Source organism: Vanessa atalanta, chromosome 13 (genome assembly GCF_905147765.1).
Source record: "Vanessa atalanta chromosome 13, ilVanAtal1.2, whole genome shotgun sequence".
Taxonomy (NCBI): Eukaryota; Metazoa; Arthropoda; class Insecta; order Lepidoptera; family Nymphalidae; genus Vanessa; species Vanessa atalanta.
The window spans coordinates 7,161,757-7,183,468 of NC_061883.1; the positions used below are offsets into that span (position 1 = coordinate 7,161,757).

The window sequence follows — 21,712 nt, forward strand, 5'->3', positions numbered from 1 at the left end:
AAAACATACAGCTAGAGGCACTCAAAGTACATAACGGAAAGGAGTCGTTTATCTAAAGTTTGATCCATAAAACTCGGCATATACTACAACACAGCCCATGTATATACGACAAATAACATTTTAAATATTTAAATATAAACTATAAATTAATTTAGAATATAAAGTAATTGCATTCTTGTTATAAAATATTTAATTCATAATTCATTACTAAAAAATAAAACATTGATGCCAAATCCAAGCCAAGCCTGTCTGGGTAGGTACCACCCAATCATACATTCTACCGCCAAACACCAATACTCAATGTTCCGGTTTGAAGGGTGAATGAGGCAGTGTAACTACACCTCAACATAACCTCTTAGTTCCCAAGGTTGGTGGAGCACTGGCGATCTAAGAAATATTAAACATTTTTTACAGCGCTATTGTCGATGGGCGGTGTGGACCAATTACCATCAGATGGTATAATGCTCATCCGTCTACCTTATATAGGTAGACGGATGAGCATATATAAAATATTTTACTTCTTAGGACTGACTCCAATTGTAAAACAATTATGAATAATGTTTATTATCGTTGTAATATCGACTTTCAATGATACCTTAATAGCCTGTTGAGAGCGAGAATAAAACGTATCATTAAAAATATACGTTTTTTTATTTCATCAGAACCGCTGTCACACCTGCCTTCAACGAGCTGCCACACTCGGCGTGTTTATTCTAAACAGCGATGGGACGGTCTCCTATCAAAACATTATTGTTTTGACTGCGACCACTCTGGACGTTAGCTGGGTTATTATGTAAACTTTAATATACGCTAGCCTGAACAGGATTCCATAACAAAGAGTAATTATACGCCTGGGGAAGTAAGGTTATATAAACTTCTCTAATGTATACACAATTTTATTGTTTATGTTTATCCCATTAACTTATTTCAAACTAGTTGTCGCCCGCAGCTTCGGTCACGTTATAGAAGTGGTCGTCAGGTTTAAGTATAAAAATGTCACCTATACTGTATTCAAACCATAACAGGAAAAAACCAAGAAACCACATTTGACAGCAAATTGACGCAATATCATTTGAACGTAAATTTTCCGTTCTGAACGTCGACGAAACTTATCAAAATTTTTGAAGTAAAATTAAAGTGGAAATAAGTAGTTATGTATAAATAAAGATATAATAATCAAAAACTCTTAGTAGTGCACGATATAGGTGAGTTATTAGAAAATCGCATGATATACATAATTCTAAGGTTCGTTTATCTTTTCTCCGACTTCCATTAGAAATAGTATATATGTTATTCCTTGGAGTTTCAGGCTTGCTTCATAACAAATTTGATCAAAATCGGTTCAGCGATTGGTCTTGAAATACCACCAGAGCTACTTTCGCTTTTATAATATTTGTACAGATATTCTGTGCTAATGTTATCAAACGTTTATTTAAAATATAAAATAATAAATTTATCTTATTGAATATTTTTATATTAAACTGAGAGATCTTAAACGTAGTAAATATTCGTGCAAAAACAATTTAAATAAAGTATCACATAACTATTACCACTTCAGTTTTTTTTTTCACATTTACTTTTCAATTTATAACGAAATGATAATTGTGAGACGTTTTTTATTTTGGTCGTTTCTATTATTGTACCAATTGAAAATCATCAACGTTTACACACTAAATATCACACCATTTAAGATACTCCAAAGCGTGACACTTTCCCAAGCCCCATTGATACGTGTCCCTTATTGACCGATGGCTGGAATGTTACCTAGTCGGTTTCACTCGAAGGTTACAATGACATGAGATTAAATATTTACATCGATTTTTATGAAGTGTCAGATTCTGTCGGTAAACTATTACACGAAGCGGCTTCATCAAACCGTCTACTACAAATATATATGTATGTATATGACCATACATTTTAAATTTTGAAGATTATTACTCTGATATTTATGTCCTTACTTAAACCAAATTATCAGAATCGGCTATTTATATCACAAATATCAATTATTCTCATCGTTTTTTTAAATCTTTTTAATTAGTTGGAGAGCTGTTGTACCCGGAAAATTTGTCAATATAATCATATATAACCCTCGATATCATTCTCTTATTTATATATATATGTATATAAAGGTAATATGCTCTAAGGTATTTTTAGGTAACAATTTCGAAAATATTATTTGTACTGAATGGTACATGCATTATGGTAATGCAATAAAAGAATATAACAAGAAATGTTATCAGTTACAACTAATATAAGTACTGTAATTTCATCACAGACAGTACTAAAATGGGTATTTCAGAAAATTCTAAATTTTTATTTAATAATAGACAATTTGTCCAAATATGCAGGGAAGAAAACAGTTATTATTTTTATTCAAAATGTAAAATAAATAGAGTTACGGATGTCCCCAGATGTTGTATCGAGTTTATCATTTGTTCCATTGTAATAAGATGTAAAATTCTCCAGCAGCCAGAACATATTTCATCCTCCAAAGGATCGTAAAGATTCGCTTACCTGCTTGTTTGTTGTGCGTCGGGAAGGGGCCGAGGCAACCATTTTTTCATTCAATTTTATGTGTGGGAATTTTAATATGGACCCGAAGTGGCACGTTCTTCTATTCACAGATGTGCCACGTTTGGTGCCGATTTGCAAAACACGTGTTGTTCAGTCGAAAGCCATTGGTTTTTTTACTAGATAACGCATTTTTATTACCTCTCTCAAATAGTTAGACGAGATCGTGTAATAGACGAAGTAGAAATATTAGCTTTAAAATACATAAAGTAATGAATTGATAATCTTCTAGTTTCAAAGTAAATGTTCTCACAAAATGCCATCATTATTTATTAAACTTAATTTAAAATGCAGCTGTATGTTTTCAATTACGTCTTTATGATTGATGCGTCTAGTTCCTTTCCACATACGGACAAATTTATCGCTGCCATCAATACCTGGACAACTATTAATTTTATCAGAGAGCGTAGGCTCGCCGCGTCAATATAATAATGCGAAGTCATTGGATCTGCTCATATGGCCCCCGGCGGTTTAGCCCTCAGCAACTTTGATCGTTTAAATAAATATCGTTTCTTGGAAATCCTTCTTGCGGTAGCAGATTGTTTTTTTTTTCGATACCACGTAACTATGTTTGGCGATACCTGTTACTGTGATTTACTTAGTTCTTTTTTTGTTGATAAAAAAATATTTTCGTCATTTATACCTTAAGACGCTTTCAAAACATTGGGACATTAAATTTAATTTCCATTCATAATAGACTAATAAGAAGTAACTAATGTTTGAATCAGCTGGAGATCCAGCAAGAAATCCAACGGGCGGCGCTCAGCGGGACGCCTCAACAATAGCAACCAAATTAAAAGGAACCGTAAGCGTTTCGACTTGAGCCTCGCTAAATTTATTACTTCAAGTTTTTATTCTTTGTTTCCTTCGCTAATGAGATTCGAATGCTGCAACTGTTATTCGAGATGTTGGAAAAAGATTAAAAATCTTATCGAAACATTATTGGACTTCTGTAATTTAACTGAGTATTTCGATTCGTATACTTTTAAAACAAAATCAAAGATTATCCAACGAGGAATATCTTGCAGTATATAATTCAGACGCATACGTTTTTTAAAAATGATTTGTACCGGTGAGATGATTATACAGAATTGCAAGCAAATAGGCGCTTGATTTATCTTGAAAAACTCTATCGCCTTGAAATAAAGTTCGTATTAAATTGTAGGTATAAGGCTTCGCGGGTGGTCTAAGACGAGCTAACTGTTGAAGTAAAACAGGACCAAGAATGCAAATTTTACTTGTATTTTGAAACGAAGTATGCTGCAAGAACCATTAATTAGTTTGCGTAAAAAATTACATAGCCTCCGAGTACAATTTAATTTGATTTTTGATGTTTTAACAGCTACTTTAATTACTTCCTTTAAGGACTGTAATTGAATTATAAATATATTCAAGTCCAAGAAAGTAATTTTATCCATATAATTATAAGACATACATTTTTAGAGGTAATTATGGACTTGTACTATTTATCGTTATAAATAGTGTGTTATCGTTATGAGATATGACATAATTATATTCGTGCGTTGTTCACGTATATAGCAGCAAATATACAAACTGTCGATGAAAAGAGAAAATGAAAATGGTGTGGAACGAATGATGCAATACGAATTAAGTGCGACAAACTAGATCCATTGAATAAAGCGCCGCTCTTTTGAGAGCCTGACGAAGCTAAGTAGGAACAAAGGGGACAATAGTGAAAGAGCGGAGTATCGAAGCGTGGCGATCCAGCGCCGGCTTCCGTTAACGTGGGAACGCCTTTTTATTACCGATAATATTTTCCATGATATCTTAGCACCCTCGCCACTCATTACACCCTATGAAATTGTTAATTACATTTTTTTTATTTATAATTGAATTCAATCTAAATTTGGATAGAAAATACAGTATTAATAAATGACTGAATGAAGCTATACCTATATCAGTAGCTTGGAAAGGTATGAAGTTTGATCGGTTTCGATAGGTAATAAACTTAACCCGTCCTAACCCAATTTGTTTAATCGAATTTAAACTACAATTATGTCCGTAGTTCAGGAAACGTCTCCTGAACATTCAAACAGAACACATTTAATCAAACCCTTGTAAAGCCGTATAGATTCCCCAAATCCGATAGATCCAATATCAATAAGACTTGTGAGAGATCACCGCTACATCTCCGTATTTCTAAACAATAGTTCATCAACTACCTCGGGTCCGACACGTCATTTCACGGCCCATCGGCTTCTGGTCTATTTAGCACTTCAATTTTCTTGACGGAACGCCGACATACTAGAAAGTGATGTTCAATTTTCAATCAGTGGCTCACCTATTTTATATTTTTTGTTTTCTATAAAAACTGTATCGAAAGCATTCAGCAAATTTATATACAAACCATTGTTGTGTATTATTGCAATTATTAAAATGAAATAAAAACACAAACTTGGTTTAGACCTGGTTCCAAAGAACATCGAGGTTATATTTTTTTACGTCATTGATTATAGACATTAGATAAAAGTATCTGACAGAACTAACAAGTAAGGAGATCTCTTGCCAAATACTTACCAACCCCAACGCGGAAGCTCCAGTGGAACGGGGAAAGCATGATTTATTGGGCAAACTTGTGCCATTACTCATCTCACCATTCGTTACTCCAATAAAAAGAACGTCTTCCGATAATTTATTAGAACCAGTATGGAATTTTATTACGGCTGTCTATTTTAGAGTGCTCTCCGCCGTCGTTATTAAATCATAAATAACTAAAATTATTTATGACAGGCCTCAAAATGCAGTTACCTCTATAATGTAACTCATAAACAAATCTTTTATTTTTTTTTTCAACGGTTTCAATTTAGGTATGACGATATGCTATTTTGTACTTAAATTAATTCAGATTAACGGTAAATTTCACTGAAGTAATAACACGTCTTATCGCAAAGCTTGATTAGAAATAAAATGATGTTTAATATTACGAATTAAACAGACATATTTAACAATAGACAATATAAACATTAAAATACCTAGTTCCTCGACTACGGTTGAAAGTTAAAACATAAACAGATAATAAAACAAGTGAAAGAGAAGACGTATGTGATAATAAACAGTAATAAAAAGAAGTCATAAACAAATCTGATTTATAAGGTAACGAAAGACCCAGATAAAGGAATTCGAAGAAAAGATGTCAAGTCTTTTAAAATTTAAAACGAAAAATAACTATTAAAATTACTTTTAATTATGTACTTAGTTAATTTTACCTACCTCTTTATTTTTGACTTCCAGCTGTTTCTTCTGACGTGATGATACTTTTTGCGCAAACAGGCAAAAACTTTTAAAGTTTAACTTAATCTTGCTAAACTTCTATACGGAAGCGTTATCAAATCCAATTGGTTCAGCGCGGCACATAAATCACGGTAATTCCCTTTGATAAGACAGTTTACGTCACTTATGCTGATACGACCACTAAAAAAACTTTTTAAAACTTACACTTCACCCGAAAGTATAAAAACTTAACGCACGCACTAAAAAATAAGTTTAAAAATCGAATGGAGCACTACGTTCACGTGAAAATCCTTTAAAAGTTAATATAAAACACTGCACGATAATATTATTAGCGGGATAGCGTGTAACACATGTATCAGGGAGACCGGTTCGTACGAGTAAATGAGAGCGCAGACCGTCTCAATGCGACGTTTGTCCTCCACAGCCGCGCGAGGCGCTCTGCCTGCAACGGAGAAACCCGTCGCGGGCGAGGGGGTACCGATAGACGAAAATGGCTTCACAAGTTAATTTTTTTCTCTTTCCTCCTTTAATATTCCGCATATGCCGTGCGCGGCCGACGGTGCACGCGCATGCGCCCCAACCCCAACAACCATGTAGGGGTTGTAGTAACGCGATGCACTCGCACTTTACATAACTTATTGGGCCGTTTATTGAAGCCACTGTTTAATACCCTTTCCATGTCGGCTTTGTGCATAGCTTCCTCCGCGTTCATACATAGCGAGTTAGAATATTAATCAGTGTTATAAATACTTTAATCTACCTAAAACGGGATACGTTCCATTAATCTCAATGTCTGTTCACTTGGGCCAACATACATGGAAACTTCTAGTATTAATTTTATCTATTGAAACTCTATCGAACTCGTTAATCTATTTAATAATATTTAAAAAAAAAAGTTTAAAAAATATATGTTCAACATTTAAAAGTACTTTCAACCGATACTTTTGCATTTTTAAATACGATAAGTCAATGAATAGAGACTCTACATGTCATCGTCAGAATTAAATTTACTATAACATAAAAAATTTGAAAATTAATAAAATAATTATCCTTTAAATTACCCCTTGATGGAATAAGGTCACCTGTTCACTTGATAATAGAGTTTAAGGCTTATTTTACCACGCTACTACTACTCTTACATCTACTTCGACATATTTGCTCACAAGGTGACCAATTTACACGTCCACCTATTTGTATTAAAAAAAAAAAAAACAGGAAACGAATTATGAATACAAATTAAACACTTCTGTGGTGCCTGGGTTTGAACCACCTATCTTTGGTTACGTGTTTAAATCACTGCGCCATATTCTTGGATATAATAACTTATTAATATTAAAATGAATCACTTCTAGTTTTTGTTTTTTTTTTTGTATCTGTGAGTACAAAATGAAACACGCAGAATTTCCGAGATCAATTTCATTACATAAGACTTCCTTTTGAAAGATTTTATGCATTTTCAGTTTTTTTTTTAATTTTTTGTTTCACTGTTGCCCGATTGGAAGTCCCTCTCAATTTGCATTTACCTAGTTCCCATGTGAGCTGTCAATCGTTCAAACGCACCATTCCGCTTTGCTTTAAATTTTTTTTTATTCTATGTCAATATTTGAATTCTTTTCGATACCTTTTTTTCCTTTTATGAAATAAAGTCATCGAATTTTTTATAACAGAGCAACACCTACTGTTTCATATCATTTCTTTGATAACTAGTATTTTTTTTTAGCATTAGCAGCCTGTAAATTTTTCCCACTGCTGGGCTAAAGGCCTCCTCTCCCTTTGAGGAGAAGGTTTGGAGCATATTCCACAACGCTGCTCCAATGCGGGTTGGCGGTATACACATGTGGCAGAATTTCGTTGAAATTAGACACATGCAGGTTTCCTCACGATGTTTTCCTTCACCGCCGAGCACGAGATGAATTATAAACACAAATTAAGCACATGAAAATTCAGTGGTGCCTGCCTGGGTTTGAACCCGAAATCATCGGTTAAGATGCACGCGTTCTAACCACCATCTCCATCTCGGCCATCTCGGCTAGTATTATCTTTATATATACGAAATAAAAACTATATTTTTTTTTTTTAAATAAGTATATGTTACTGGCATTATATTAAAATATCTTTGACACGTAGGATATTACTCCTAGTCGTCGACTATTTGACTAACTACCAAGTTAGTTGAAGTATTTATTGAGTCGGTTAGGCTTTCGACAATGAATGAGCTCAAATTTTTAGATAAATTTTCTCTTTGTCTTAATATTTTTATTTATACGGTAATAAACGTAAATACATATATATTAAATATATATATATATATATATATATATATATATATATATATATATATATATATATATATATATATATTAATACAAAATAAATTACACTGTTCCATAAAAATATGAGTGAAATTGTTATTTTTCACTTGAATACATTTAGCTAGAAACCAAGGAAGTTATGTTTTGAAGTATTAAAACAGTTTGATGTGCATTCATCGCTGGCGTCCGTGATTGTCGGATTGCGTGTGCCGACTTGATAACGAAGCTAAAAGTAAAACACATAGTGAAATATGGACATGCCCGACCTGTCACATTCGTTATTCGACTGCTTTTAGGTGGATGAATTGTAGTTTGTTCGATGTTGTTACACGTCGTTACTAAGTCGTTTGGACTGGGATAAAACAATCAAAGGATAACTTTAGGTTTGCCTTTCGTTGTAAAATATAGCCATATAGTTAATAAAACAAAAAATAAAAAAGTTGACAATAATTACTAAAAATTTCGTCAAAGCATAAGAGTCCTATTTATAAGTATTTATTTTGTTAGTCCTAGTAAAGCAACTCCTGTATATTTTGTATTTACGACCAGATTTCCCAACAGTTGTTATATACTCAAATACAATATTTCATCTTTTATCGATAAATATATATCTTAATTTTTGGTAATGATAATGATCTATACTAATATATACTTATTATTATTATTAATAATATTATAAATGCGAAAGTAACTCTGTCTGTCTGTTATGCTTTTATGACTATAAACCACTATATGCCACTAAATCGAATTTGATGAAATTTGGTATTTTCATAAGCGTCAATAGCGCAATGGTTTACAGGATCGATCCTGACCCCTTGGGCTATTGTCGTCCCCTCTCCTAGCACAAGTGATAAGCTTAAAAGTAGCAGTAAATAAATATTAGTAATGAATTAATTTGGGGCATTGCTAGTATTCTTTTCATTTTTAAAAAGCAAGCAATCCAAGGAGGAACATAGGCATTTTTATAACTATTTTTTAAGGCTACGACCCCCTAACTCGCAGGCGAAATCACGGGCGACAACTAGTAACATATAAAGATGATGTCACAAGGAAAAGGATAAGCAGCACGCTTATCCTTTAAGATGTTTCTTTGAGCAGAAGCGACATGGAAGAGATGGCGCATAAACATCGAGACACTTTCATTCAAATATGATATATTATGTATTTATACACGTATATATACTTTATCATGTACTTAAACACACAATGACATAAATATTTAAAGCCTTCATACGTGTGTAGTAAGTTAACGATGCGGGATTATATAAACACGAAATTGACGAAAACTGTGGGACGCAATGTAATCGTTAATTCTATTTTTTGCTTAATTCGATATAACTCAGCGTAAAAAGGATGACGTCACAGTCATACTAATAAAAATAAAAACATGTACATGAGAAAAAAAAAACATTATAATTTTGATAATTAGTGCGTATAATTAGTCGTATTAAAATGAACTTTTAAATCTCAATAGAGCGAAAAATCATCAGGAAAATAGCTAACTAAATAAAAGTGTATGAAGGCATCATTGATTGTTGATATTTAAAAATAGATTCAAGCTTAGTTAAGATATTATATGATATTCCGAAGACCCATTCATCTCTAATTATAAAACAATTCTCTAGACGTTTGTGTATTAAAAATATTTCAAATAATTGCTTCTTATTTTACCTCTCCAAATTAAATGAAGTATCAAAGAACTATGTACTTATTATATTCCTTTGACCAAAATCGCAAATCCAATTAGAGTAGGTTTCGTTTGCTATTTCAATTAAATAATTTCTTGCAATTAATTATATTCGAATTATATAATAATATTTATTTATAATGAAACTTTGACGTTGATATTTTCAAAGATACACTTACTGAATAATTTAATTTCAAGAAGGAAATTATGTTTCGTAATTATCATTTTATAAGTCATTTCGATTTTAATTCCTATTGCATGGTTTTGTTCGTATTTTCGGAGCTTACTCCTTGTTCTTCCATTGTGCGTAAAGGTGCCATCATCGGGTAACATCAACATACAAAAGGCACTAAAAGAAACTGGACAAATTGAAAAACAACATCACACAGAAAAAGAAATATTTGCAGCTTAACAATTTATTACGACTCGTATTACTCTGGCTCTCCATGGGCCATCTCGGCTCTCTAAAGATCCAAGATAGCCGAGTGGTTAGAACGCGTGCATCTTAACCGATGATTTCGGGTTCAAACCCAGGCAGGCACTACTGAATTTTCATGTGCTTAATTTGTGTTTATAATTCATCTCGTGCTTGGCGGTGAAGGAAAACATCGCGAGGAAACCTGCATGTGTCTAATTTCAACGAAATTCTGCCACATGTGTATTTCGCCAACCCGCATTGAAGCAGCGTGGTGGAATATGCTCCAAGCCTTCTCCTCAAAGGGAAAGGAGGCCTTTAGCCCAGCAGTGGGAAAATTTAGAGGCTATTAATGCTAAAAAAAAATGTAATACTCTGTAATGCATGTATGTCGATTGTATTTCTTATGTGTGATGTCTCCTACGTGCTATTAAATTTAGTTACATTACTTCTCTAATAAAGCGATAATGATATTGTAAATTTTACATTTAGTCGAGCCTTTGTTCTTGTTCCTGGAATAAAATTCTGTATTCCATTCCCGGTATAGAAGATAAAGTTTCAGAAACAACAGCTCTTGGTAAATGATTTCCCGTACTCCTTTATCTGTATTATATACTACGTTAAGGTCTGAAATATTTTACTTTACGTATTTATTCCAATAAAGAGATTATCCCGCATATTCTTTCATTAAATTTCCAAAGATTTCAAGCCCCACGTTTGGTTCAACAGTTCTTCGTAAATACGAAATGCCATTAACAGCTGAATGAGCCCGGTCTTAGCTGAATTACTTTATTCAATTCAACTAATTAGTTATCATATAAATAAAATATGTATAATTATATATTATGAAATCTTGTTCTATTTATGTAATACACACTGAGATATGGATAAGTATTATTTAATTTCCTTGAAGGATATACAAACTTCGAGATGTGAATTCATGGCCTATTGATTAAAATATGTGAACTCGAACCGAAGACTGCAGGAATTAATTTAAATCATTTAATTTACAAGCGCATTCATATTATGCTCGCTGTAGATACATCAAATTTTAGTAGTATTTTCACGCAATCTTTGCTTACAATCCAAATGTTTTAGTCAAGCCATCTTGAATGTAATTAATAAACATATCTATGCTTGAATCATGAGAATGTATAAAACATTAATAGTCTTTATACGATCAAAAGTAATTTGTTATTTACAATTGCGCTTTAACACTATCAAAACAATAGCACAGAACATAATTTAAAGTAAAATTCTTACTTGTAAAGCTGCTTAACAGTTTCATGTTGCCTATGTATGTACATTGTTGTAATCTTTATGTCCATGTAGATTAGAAGTATTAGGGGCATTATGTACGCCGCACCTAAACTGTCTATTCGCTGTCAACCATGGGATAGGTCCCATAAAAACGGAGGAGTTGTTATAATCCATTGGGCTTAAATAGTAGTTGCCACACCCAACACAGTAAAACATATAGTTAAGCATTGCTTAATGAGACTATTCTGAGTTGATTCAAATCGCATCTTTCTATTTATAGATTTCAAAGTGTGTTCGTTGTTCTGCCCTCCTTTAATACATCAGAGGTGCCTTTACCGAACCGAGATGGGCCAGTGGTTAGAACGCGTGCATCTTAACCGATGATTACGGGTTCAAATCCAGGCAAGTTCAACCACTCAAATCAACCACTGAATTTTCATGTGCTTAATTTGTGTTTATAATTAATCTCGTGCTTGCCGGTAAAGGAACCTACATGTCTCTAATTTCAACGGAATTGTGCCACATGAGTATTCCACCAACTCGCATTGGAGTAGCGTGGTGGAATATGCTCCAAAACTTCTCCTCAAAGGGAGAGGAGACTTTAGCCCAGCAGTGGGAAATTTACAGGCCGCTTATGTAAAAATGTAATGCAGATGCCTTTAATTGATTTGTTTTACTGTGTACATACTTATTGTGGTGGTAAAGACAAAAAAAATCTCTTTAGTAATATGATATTCATTATATATTTGCGAAAACGTAGCATTTTGAATGTCAGCGAACTATAATCGGAATTTAACCTTAAGGTGGATACAAGTGTTTATCAAGTTAATATAATACACATATATTATCCAGAGCTATTAGCGAATTGCATGGTATATGTTAATCTAACAGATCTAAAAGGTTTGTTAATTCTATTGCTTCTTCGATAGAATCAATACTAAAATGATAAATAAGAAAATAGCTCTGTCTATCTGGCTGTCGCTCGAAAGAGCAACGGTCTAATCGAATTTGATGAAGTATAAAGCAAGCTTGAACTTGTCGATAGGACATAGGCTTTCTATGCCTAAAGCTGATGACTAGGCGATCAATAGTCAACCGCGGGTAGAATAAAGAGTAGGCTATAAATGGTTTATTTCTAGCCCCAAATGTGAACTATTATAAAATGGTCTTAACACCATAATCATTCAAATTCCACTCAGAAATGCTTTTTACAAAAAAAAACTGACTTCACAACCGCCAGAATACCAAGAATTAAAAGATTGTTTTCAAGTACCATCAAGGTTGCTTAGTTGATATCTTGTGTATTGTATCGGTGGCACTTACAGTATCTTGAGGTATTGCAGACTTGGAATGGAGGAAGAATGTTTAATATAAGTGGATTCCACATAAGATTGATTCCAACATATTTTTCTGCCTTTTTTTTTTTAAATAAACTTAGTTTAAAAAATTGATATTTTAGTATCACTTAGTGAGTTCATCATTGAAATTTATTATTTTTATTTATTTATAACAGGTTGTTCTATTTGAGTCACCTAATCAAAGAAATGAGTGAGCCAGTGTAACTAGTTTTAGGCTCAAGTTACATTACTCTTCAAGGGTGATAGTGAGTTGGCAATGATCAGTTAATATAACTTATAACGCCAATGTGTATGAGTGGTGGTCACCATTTTACCATCTGATTTTACCATCAGTGCGCTGGCTAATTATCAAAATATTATCTGTATAGTGCCTGTTATTACATTGGCTCATATTACTACTTGGCAAACTCTATCATCGGTATCATCGGATTACCGCCATTTATTTCACATTTCATTTAAAGCTTAAAAATAATATTTCTACTATATTTTTAGATGAAAATACTTCTTAATCGGCTCGAATTAAAAACAACTTTAACTTAAAAATACTTTCATGATAATATAAATATATGTGACCGTAAAATTGTAAATACCGTTAGATTACAATATATCTCGCGAGATTATGAACTGTCAAAGGTTGTGAACCGTAACATACTGCTTACAATTATTAACGCATTATTTTTCTGTAGATTATAATCTATCGGAATGCGTAATTTCAGTTGAATGATAAAAACCTAACCTAAACGAAATATGATAAACTATCGATATTTATGACGTTTTATTTTGAGTTAAATCACCGTTCACAATATTTCTGCAGTTTACAATCTCGCGAGATAGATTACAATCTAACGATATTTACAATTCTACGGTGATACATACACACTACACATATTAACAAAGTCTACACAATTAACATTAAAACTAACCCTTGTAATTCCAAACTTACAATTAATGTCCTAGATGACTGCTATCTCATTCTGTTTTGATTCCACGTTTGATTTCACTTCTGCTAAAAACAGAAACGTTGACCTAAAATTTTGAAAAAATATCTCACAATGCGATTTGACTTTAAAAATTATCGATTAAGAGTTACCGGAAAGAAAAGCAAAAAATATATAAATATATGATAAGATTTACGTTGTAAAACTCAAAGTCGCATCAAAGCCACACTCATTACGATTTCACTCAAACACTTATGGCATTCAAAGCAAGTGGCCCGTCAAAGTTTTGCGTCATAAGGCCCTTGACGCCTAGTTGATATTCATGACGGTTCAAAGTTTCATTGGAGCTTTAGCGTTACGACAGCTAAATTGGTTTGTAGTCATCTATAAATAGCATATTGTAATGACAACAAGTCTACATGGTATTTTTTTATGTTTATTTCGTGAAAATAGTCTACGACTTATAATGAATCAGATTAGTTAGTAGCAGGACTTTGATTCATCCCGTCTTTTCCCGTCATTCTACCAGAAAACTGTATGTGGTCTGGTTTGACAGATGAGCGAGACAACGCACCTACTGTCACTAGGGATGTAACATCTAAATTCCCTAAGGTACTAGCATTGACGATGTAAGTGATAAATTAGTGATAAATATATCTTACAGTACTAATTATTAGTATGGGTGGTTTACTTGCCATCAAGTGGCCAATCTGCGTTTCGGCCTTGCGTAGTTTGTCTATAATATCAAGTTTTTACCGATCGGCCTATGTTAAATGTCTTAAACTTTAAATCTTAGTTTAGTGAAAAATTACTAGCGGATATTATGTTAATAATGTTTTAATAACGTTACAAAAGTTTTTAGTAAAAAATATTCTCAAATGATTCAAATTCTGAGTGAATTTTTAACCATAGAGAAGATGTTTCTGCCGCCGCTCGACCGAGAAGCCGTAAAAGCGCTTAGTCGTACAACTCTAATGGAAATACCGAATTACGTAAAGTAACAGCTCTTGGATGTGCAGCGTCACCGTCAGCGTCTTATCTGGTAGTTATAATTTTACACTTGGATTGGATATATGGATTTTATAATTCTAATATAGATAATTTGACTGTCAAATTGTCATAACAATACGAGCTTTTGATTTCGATACTAGTCAAAGTCGCTATAGCCAAATCCAAACCCAAGAAGAATATAAAGAAACAAACAACTTTGGTATTGAATTGATGCGATATCATTAGTCAATATATTGAATATTCTTTGATATACATTTTTTTTTATACATTTGATATGATATACATATTCGCGAAAAATGCTTCAAATTTCAGATAAATTTTAATAGTGTTGTATTCATTAATCAAGAATTATTTTAATGTATGCGGTAGCAAGGACATAATAAATATGTATGTATATTTTACAATAATTGTTATGTAATGATTAGTTTGCATAAGTATGTCATAAATAATAAATATGAATAATAAATGAATTTTGAAATTCAGATCATAATGTGTGTGTCCACGGATTATAGATTTCAATTTAGATCATTTAAGCTGCAAAGGTCAAAATTTCTTTACCTTATGTGACCACCCGTTTTGCAGCAGTTTTTTGTTTTGTTTTACATAATGTGGAAACGGTGATAAGGTTAGCGACCAACGTTGGTCAATTGTCAGGTGAAAAGGTTTCACCACCGCCCATAGACATTGGCGCTCTAAGAAGTAAGAAATATTAAACATTCCTTACGTGCCCATTGCGCCGCCAACTAAGATGTTATGTCCCTTGTGCCTGTAGTTACACTGGTTCACTCACCCATCAAACTGGAACAGAACAGTAGTAAGTATTGCTGTTTGGCGGTAGAATGTTTCATGTGTGGTGGTACCTAACTATTTTAATTTACATTAAATTCCCAGGATAAAATAATAAAATACATATTTGTATACGAGGATACGGATTACTAATAATGAATTAAAGAATTTTTTTTTCCGAATAACCATTATTTGAAACTATCAAGTAATTTAACGTTTTAAAGTATCAACTATTTTTATTAATATTTTCTTATTAGTTCACTGAAAAGACAGTTTTCATACCGTCGTAATGAAAAGTTCAAGTAAATCGAGACCGATTCTTTCATTTTCATAAATTCACGTAATGAGATACAAACATAAAAAAAAACATCAAATCATCAAAAGCCGTCAATCAAGAGTGAAACTTGAAACTTGCGAAAATATTCATTGAGTCATTTTTTTGGTAGTAAATTCGATTCAGTAATTGTGGGTCTATTAATGAAAAATTAAAGGACTGTTACTATTTCTTATATTCGTATTTCTTCAATATTCTTCGTTTAAGTTTGAAAGATTTTTTTCGATTCATGGAGGAGAGGCACTTTTGACTGTTCCAGAATTATTTTATTTTATATAATCAAACTAAAAATCTCTGCTATAAATTTGTCAAAACTTATATTCATCGACATTTTTTTACTTGATTTGTTCTATCATTAACATTTGACCGACTTTCTGAAACGACGTATCGTAAACAAGCTGTAAAACAGCCACTAAATAAAAATTGCAAATAAACGAAAAACGGCGAACTCGACAAAACTTCACTGTTTTTCTTCACAGTTTTAATAAACAAAACAAAGAAATAGCTAAAGTTTCGTTCGCGTTTCGTTTTGACCGCGAACTTTTCGAATTTAGCCATCCTATTAAATCACGAGAAACAATTTCGTAAAAAGAAATCAATTAATCCGGTTTCGTTGTGAATTACATCAGAAAATTCATTTGATTTCGTCAACTGTGGCGGAAAAACCCGAAAGAGTAATGAATAGATTGCCTATCGTCGGTGATGTTTTCACATTAGGCTACATTTTACCGGCAAACGTTTCGATTTGTTGCATTCAAAAGACATGTGAATAGCTATGATTGCCAGTTTGCGTGTATCGCTCCAGCGGTTCGTAGTTAGAAAAACTACACAAAACGCGAAACAAACAGTTCCTATTACAAGTTCCCTTATAGGAAACCATAATAGTTGCAAAAAATGACAATTGTCTGGGATTTTCTGTTCATTAGATATATGTTCGTATCAGAAAATAATAATTAGTTTGTGATTGTAATCCATATGCTCGGTGGTGACCTACATGTATTGGATGAAAATTACATGTGTATCCATCAACCCGTATTGGAGCAGCGCGGCGGAATAAGCTCCGAAACCGTCTCAAATTTGTGGAAGGCATAACACACCTGTGAGACTTTATACATACTTTGTATTTCAATAGTTGCGTGAAACTATAAATTAATGCATAAGAAAGTATATACATCGTATGTTGGATGTGGATGTGGTGGACCTAGTAATTGTCACATTTATGTGCAGTAAACATTTATTTACATATGAATTATTATTAACATTAAGCCCTTAAATGTATACAAACATGAATTAAAATAGTTACTGTATAATACGAATTAAAGAAGCAAAATAAATATGTAAGATTTTACTAATTGGTAACTTCTATTAATTCTTAATTAAACTCTGCTAGACTGCACAAGCAAATATTAAGAAAATGTTTACACGTTACAGTTCTCAGGTGAGATGGTTTGAAATTCAAGTTTATTTTACTTGCACTAATCCAAGCTAAGAAATACTTTCTGTATAAATAGTCTTTGTCCATATTTGATTAATTATTATGTGTTATTAGTTTGTTATTGGTTCATAAAAATATTTACAATATTTTTAATTTTACAATCTGTTTGGAAGAGATGACTAATTAGTCATAAGTCCAACTGTTGTACAACAAGTCATTTTTTTTATTTGTTCCTAATATTTCTGTGTATTATGTTTGTGGTGTAAAATAAAGTATATTAAAATTAACATATTTATATGTATCGCAACCTTGTTATATAAGATATATTTCAAACACATTTATCAGAAATAATTAATAAGATTAACCAATTACTAAGATCATCCAAATTAAGCTGGACGCACGTCTTGCTTGCAGTAAAATGCTTTTAAAAACGCTTTACGACAAACAAATTTAAGATAAATCAAAAAATAAACCTAACCTCAGAAATTGTATATACTCTTATATACTTTGATCGTTAGCCAGACCACTCCAAGTGTTAGAACCTGCGGCGGAGGAGCCATCACAGTATTTTGCTTCGGAGCCGGTACAGTCGAGCGGTTTCAAAAGACGCCTACCAGTCTACCATCTACCACTTCGTTATTTTACGAGTTTCACTTAAATAAATATTATTAAAATACAAGAGTAATATTTTAAAACGTTTTAAACTAACGTTTCGTTGAACAAGACGGAAACGTGTAATTGCGGTTAGCGTATTGCATTTTTAACATTTCGTTTTTACGTTGAAATATTTTAATAGATTTAAAAGAAAGTAATCGCATTACTCGCAAATCCTTTGATACAAAATGCATTTAATAAAACAGAGTAAAAATATAAATGTTGTTATAATAATCAAATAAAACGCTTTCGTCTGCATCTCAATAAGTTTTTTGTAAAGATTGATCGATTTTATTACAATCTACGGAACAAGAAAGATGTTACATGTTACACACCAAACATATAATAATAAATATATTTAATTAATTAATTTAATAAAATATGGTAATTAAATCACTTTACGTTTTTAATAACTCAATCCATTAAATGAGTCCTATTCATTTGATATTACCAGACTTGACCCAAGAGCAAGATTTAAAATGTTCTTTCTTTCCTTGTTTGCCTACTGTCTGTGGATTATATGTGCCACAGATTACAATATAGGCAAGTGACGTCATCGACCCCATTACAGCGCCATATTGTCAAACTAGCGTTTTCGCGTGCTATTTAAATCTGAAATTTAATTTGATATTTTTCAGCAAATATGTACTAGAATTAAAAAAAAAAAAAAAACATCTTTTACTGGGTTCCTTAACTTCTACTAAATAACATAAAATGGATTTTAAAAACCATTCAAATAGCCTATTAAACAAGAAAGATGCCTCTTCACGCCTCAATTAGATAAATATTTAGGAAAAAATATTGTATCTATGATGGACTAAACAATTTTTAATAAAAACATATTATGTCAATCACAAAACAAATTAAACCTATATTTTTTTATATATTTATAATAAAAATATAGGTTCACTTTGTTACAAGTAATAAGCCAAATAAGACAAAGTAAGAATAATATAAAAAAAAATATATATATACTACTAACTATATATAACATTCAATATTGCTTAATATTTTTTACCATTTAAATTACCATTTAAAAGAAACATACAACCCTTTGGCTCTCACCTAAATATATTATGTTAGCTTAGTTAAGATACTTTTGTTAGTATAAGTTAACAATGTCGCTGCAAGCGACGATAAACTACTTTAATATTACATTACAGCCTTCAGTTGGAAAGACTTAAGCTGCCGTTATAAAATGTATGCATATTTTATAACGAGAGAACGATACGTTATAGCACGTTTTCACTGAAACAATTTGTAATTTGAAACTCATCAACAATAACATAACATTGTATCAATTTTTTATTAATAATTTAAGTTAATTATACAAAGTAGTATAATACTGGTGTGGCGAAAGTTTTTTTTATTTTCTTTGGGAGAGGCAAATATTTTTAATTTTCGTTCATAGTAGGTATTTCCGTTACACGTGATAGAAGAATACGTATGCATAATTTATTAAATGGCAGCCAATGTTTAAATAATTTAATTACAATAGAAATAGAACCGTAGAAATGTTTGCACAATTTTAGTTTTGAATCAGATGTTTGAAGAAAAATTGAATCAGAGAAGAGAACAAAGGCGCTCGATTTCTGAACAAAAAAAATCTAAATAGTAATAAATCCGTCTGAGTAAATACCCGCAACTTGTTTAAAGTTAATAAATCGATTATATATGTAAGTATATTTTATACAGTAGTAACGAGTACTACTTTATATTAAGCCAATAATTATGTTAGTTTATACTTAGTTGCGTCCTTAACTTTTAAAAAGGTTTGAATTTACATTTACGTAAAGCTTATCTATATATTGTAGCAAAACATTAACTTTTCATCCATTTTTATTTAATGATGTTGTCTCAACCTATTCGTTTAACTGTGCTGGGTACATAATAGTGCACAAACAAAAGGTAAACACCCATGGGATGATAAAACTTAACGGGGTGGCAATCCGTTACGACACGACTTACGTGCTTTCCGAAATACGGTAGTGCCACCTTTAAAATTCCAGATTACCAATCTGATCTTAAACTTAATAATTCCTTATCGGCACAACCCAGGATTTGAATCCAGGACTTCGGGATTTGCTGCTTATAAACTATTACTAGACCAACGAGTTAATAAACTTAATAAAAATTTAATTTAATAAATTGTCGTGAATATTTATAAATTACCATACGTTCTAATAAAGTATACTCATTTATTTCTTGTTTTTTGTTAATTTAGAGAAACAATACAATAATAAGAACAGATCTAACGCCCGGCTATTTTCCATTACGACCCAAATATTAAATTAAACACATTTATTCTGGTAGCTAATGGATCTTCAGGAAAAAAGTTCAAGTAAAGCGCAAAGAGCAACCCAACACCTTAAATTGCACGGTCTTTTAAAAATAGTCTTAATTTATGTTTCTATTTTACAAATACAAAAAAAACACAGTGAATATAAATTGTCTGTTACGGATTCCGTATTTTTCTCTTTGTAACAAACTTTTCCTATTTTCTTTATTTTAACAAGAATATTAAGAAATCTTGTTAGTGAAAGTATAATAATACAAGTAAATGTTTATTTAAATATTAAAAAAAAATCCCATTTATTTAGGTAACTTTTTTATGAAGCCCCTGCGTCAGATTTAAAGGCTTCAAACAAGAATATTGTAAGCAAATTGAGTAACTTCCATAAGTTTATTTTAGCAAAGTATGAACATTAAGAAATAAATGTTTTACTAAACCTTAATTTGGTTGAAGTAATTTTGTTGTGGTTGTAATAATGTGTACCAAATACTTTAAATTAATTATTCCTAGTAAAGGGGCCATTCTAATGGGAGACACCCTCAAGGTGTCACCCTCCTGCCATAAGAATTTTAGTGGTTCTTAGCATGTACGCACAATCTGTGACGGCCTATGAAGACACGGAGACTGAGATGTTTTAGTGGGCATTCCGGTATGCTGGGAAGCACTAACTATACTAGATACTGGAAGACCCACAACCATTTTTTTTCAGAAAGATAAATAAAGCTCAAATCCCTAGGGCTTGAATTCAAGCTATCTAGAATCTGCGACTGGCTAGTCATAGCTACTAGACAACAACTACCTACTAATATAAACACCATTTTATTATTCAAGATTTTGAAAAGGCTGAAAAATATTTTTCACACTCTTCAAAATAGTTTCGTCACGTCGACGGTTTGGCAGTTAAGTTCGTGCAAATCTCGACGAATTGGCGACTTCACATCCGATATTACTTTCCGCATTTCAATATTCTCACAACTCTCCTCAAATATCTTTGGGAACGTTTAAAAATTTATCGCACTTCGAAAGAAAATGAACTGATTTTAAATTCATGAAAGTCGTCTGTGAACTTTTTTTATAAAAATATAAAAAATAAATAATATCTAATAATACAGAAGACAGCTTACAATTCGCCATCAAAAGTTTAAAATCGGAATTATTATATTATTTCTATAATATAAAATACCACAAAATTGATATCAGTGAATTTAGTTTATTGTAAAATTCCACAGATAAATAAAATATGTTTGTATGTATGATAAAATCGTAGAAATAATATTCCTGATTTGCATGCAGGCTGTAATATATCTTCTTCCTAATTTCTCATTTAATTTAATCTTAATAATTTATTCAACTACTTTATTCAAAAGTAATAAGAGGCTTAAATTAATTTAACTTTGTTCTGATTT

General features: G+C 31.9%; 1 protein-coding gene across 2 annotated transcripts in view; it reads right to left on the reverse strand.

Annotated features, from left to right (window-relative positions):
* Positions 1-6,245, reverse strand: part of LOC125068093 — a 108,015-nt gene extending 101,770 nt beyond the window's left edge. For both annotated transcript variants that reach the window (XR_007119765.1, XM_047677098.1), the window contains exon 1: positions 5,803-6,245. The gene's annotated coding sequence lies outside the window, so the exon portion shown is untranslated. The remainder of the gene's footprint in view (positions 1-5,802) is intronic.
* Between the last annotated feature and the right edge of the window lie 15,467 nt (positions 6,246-21,712).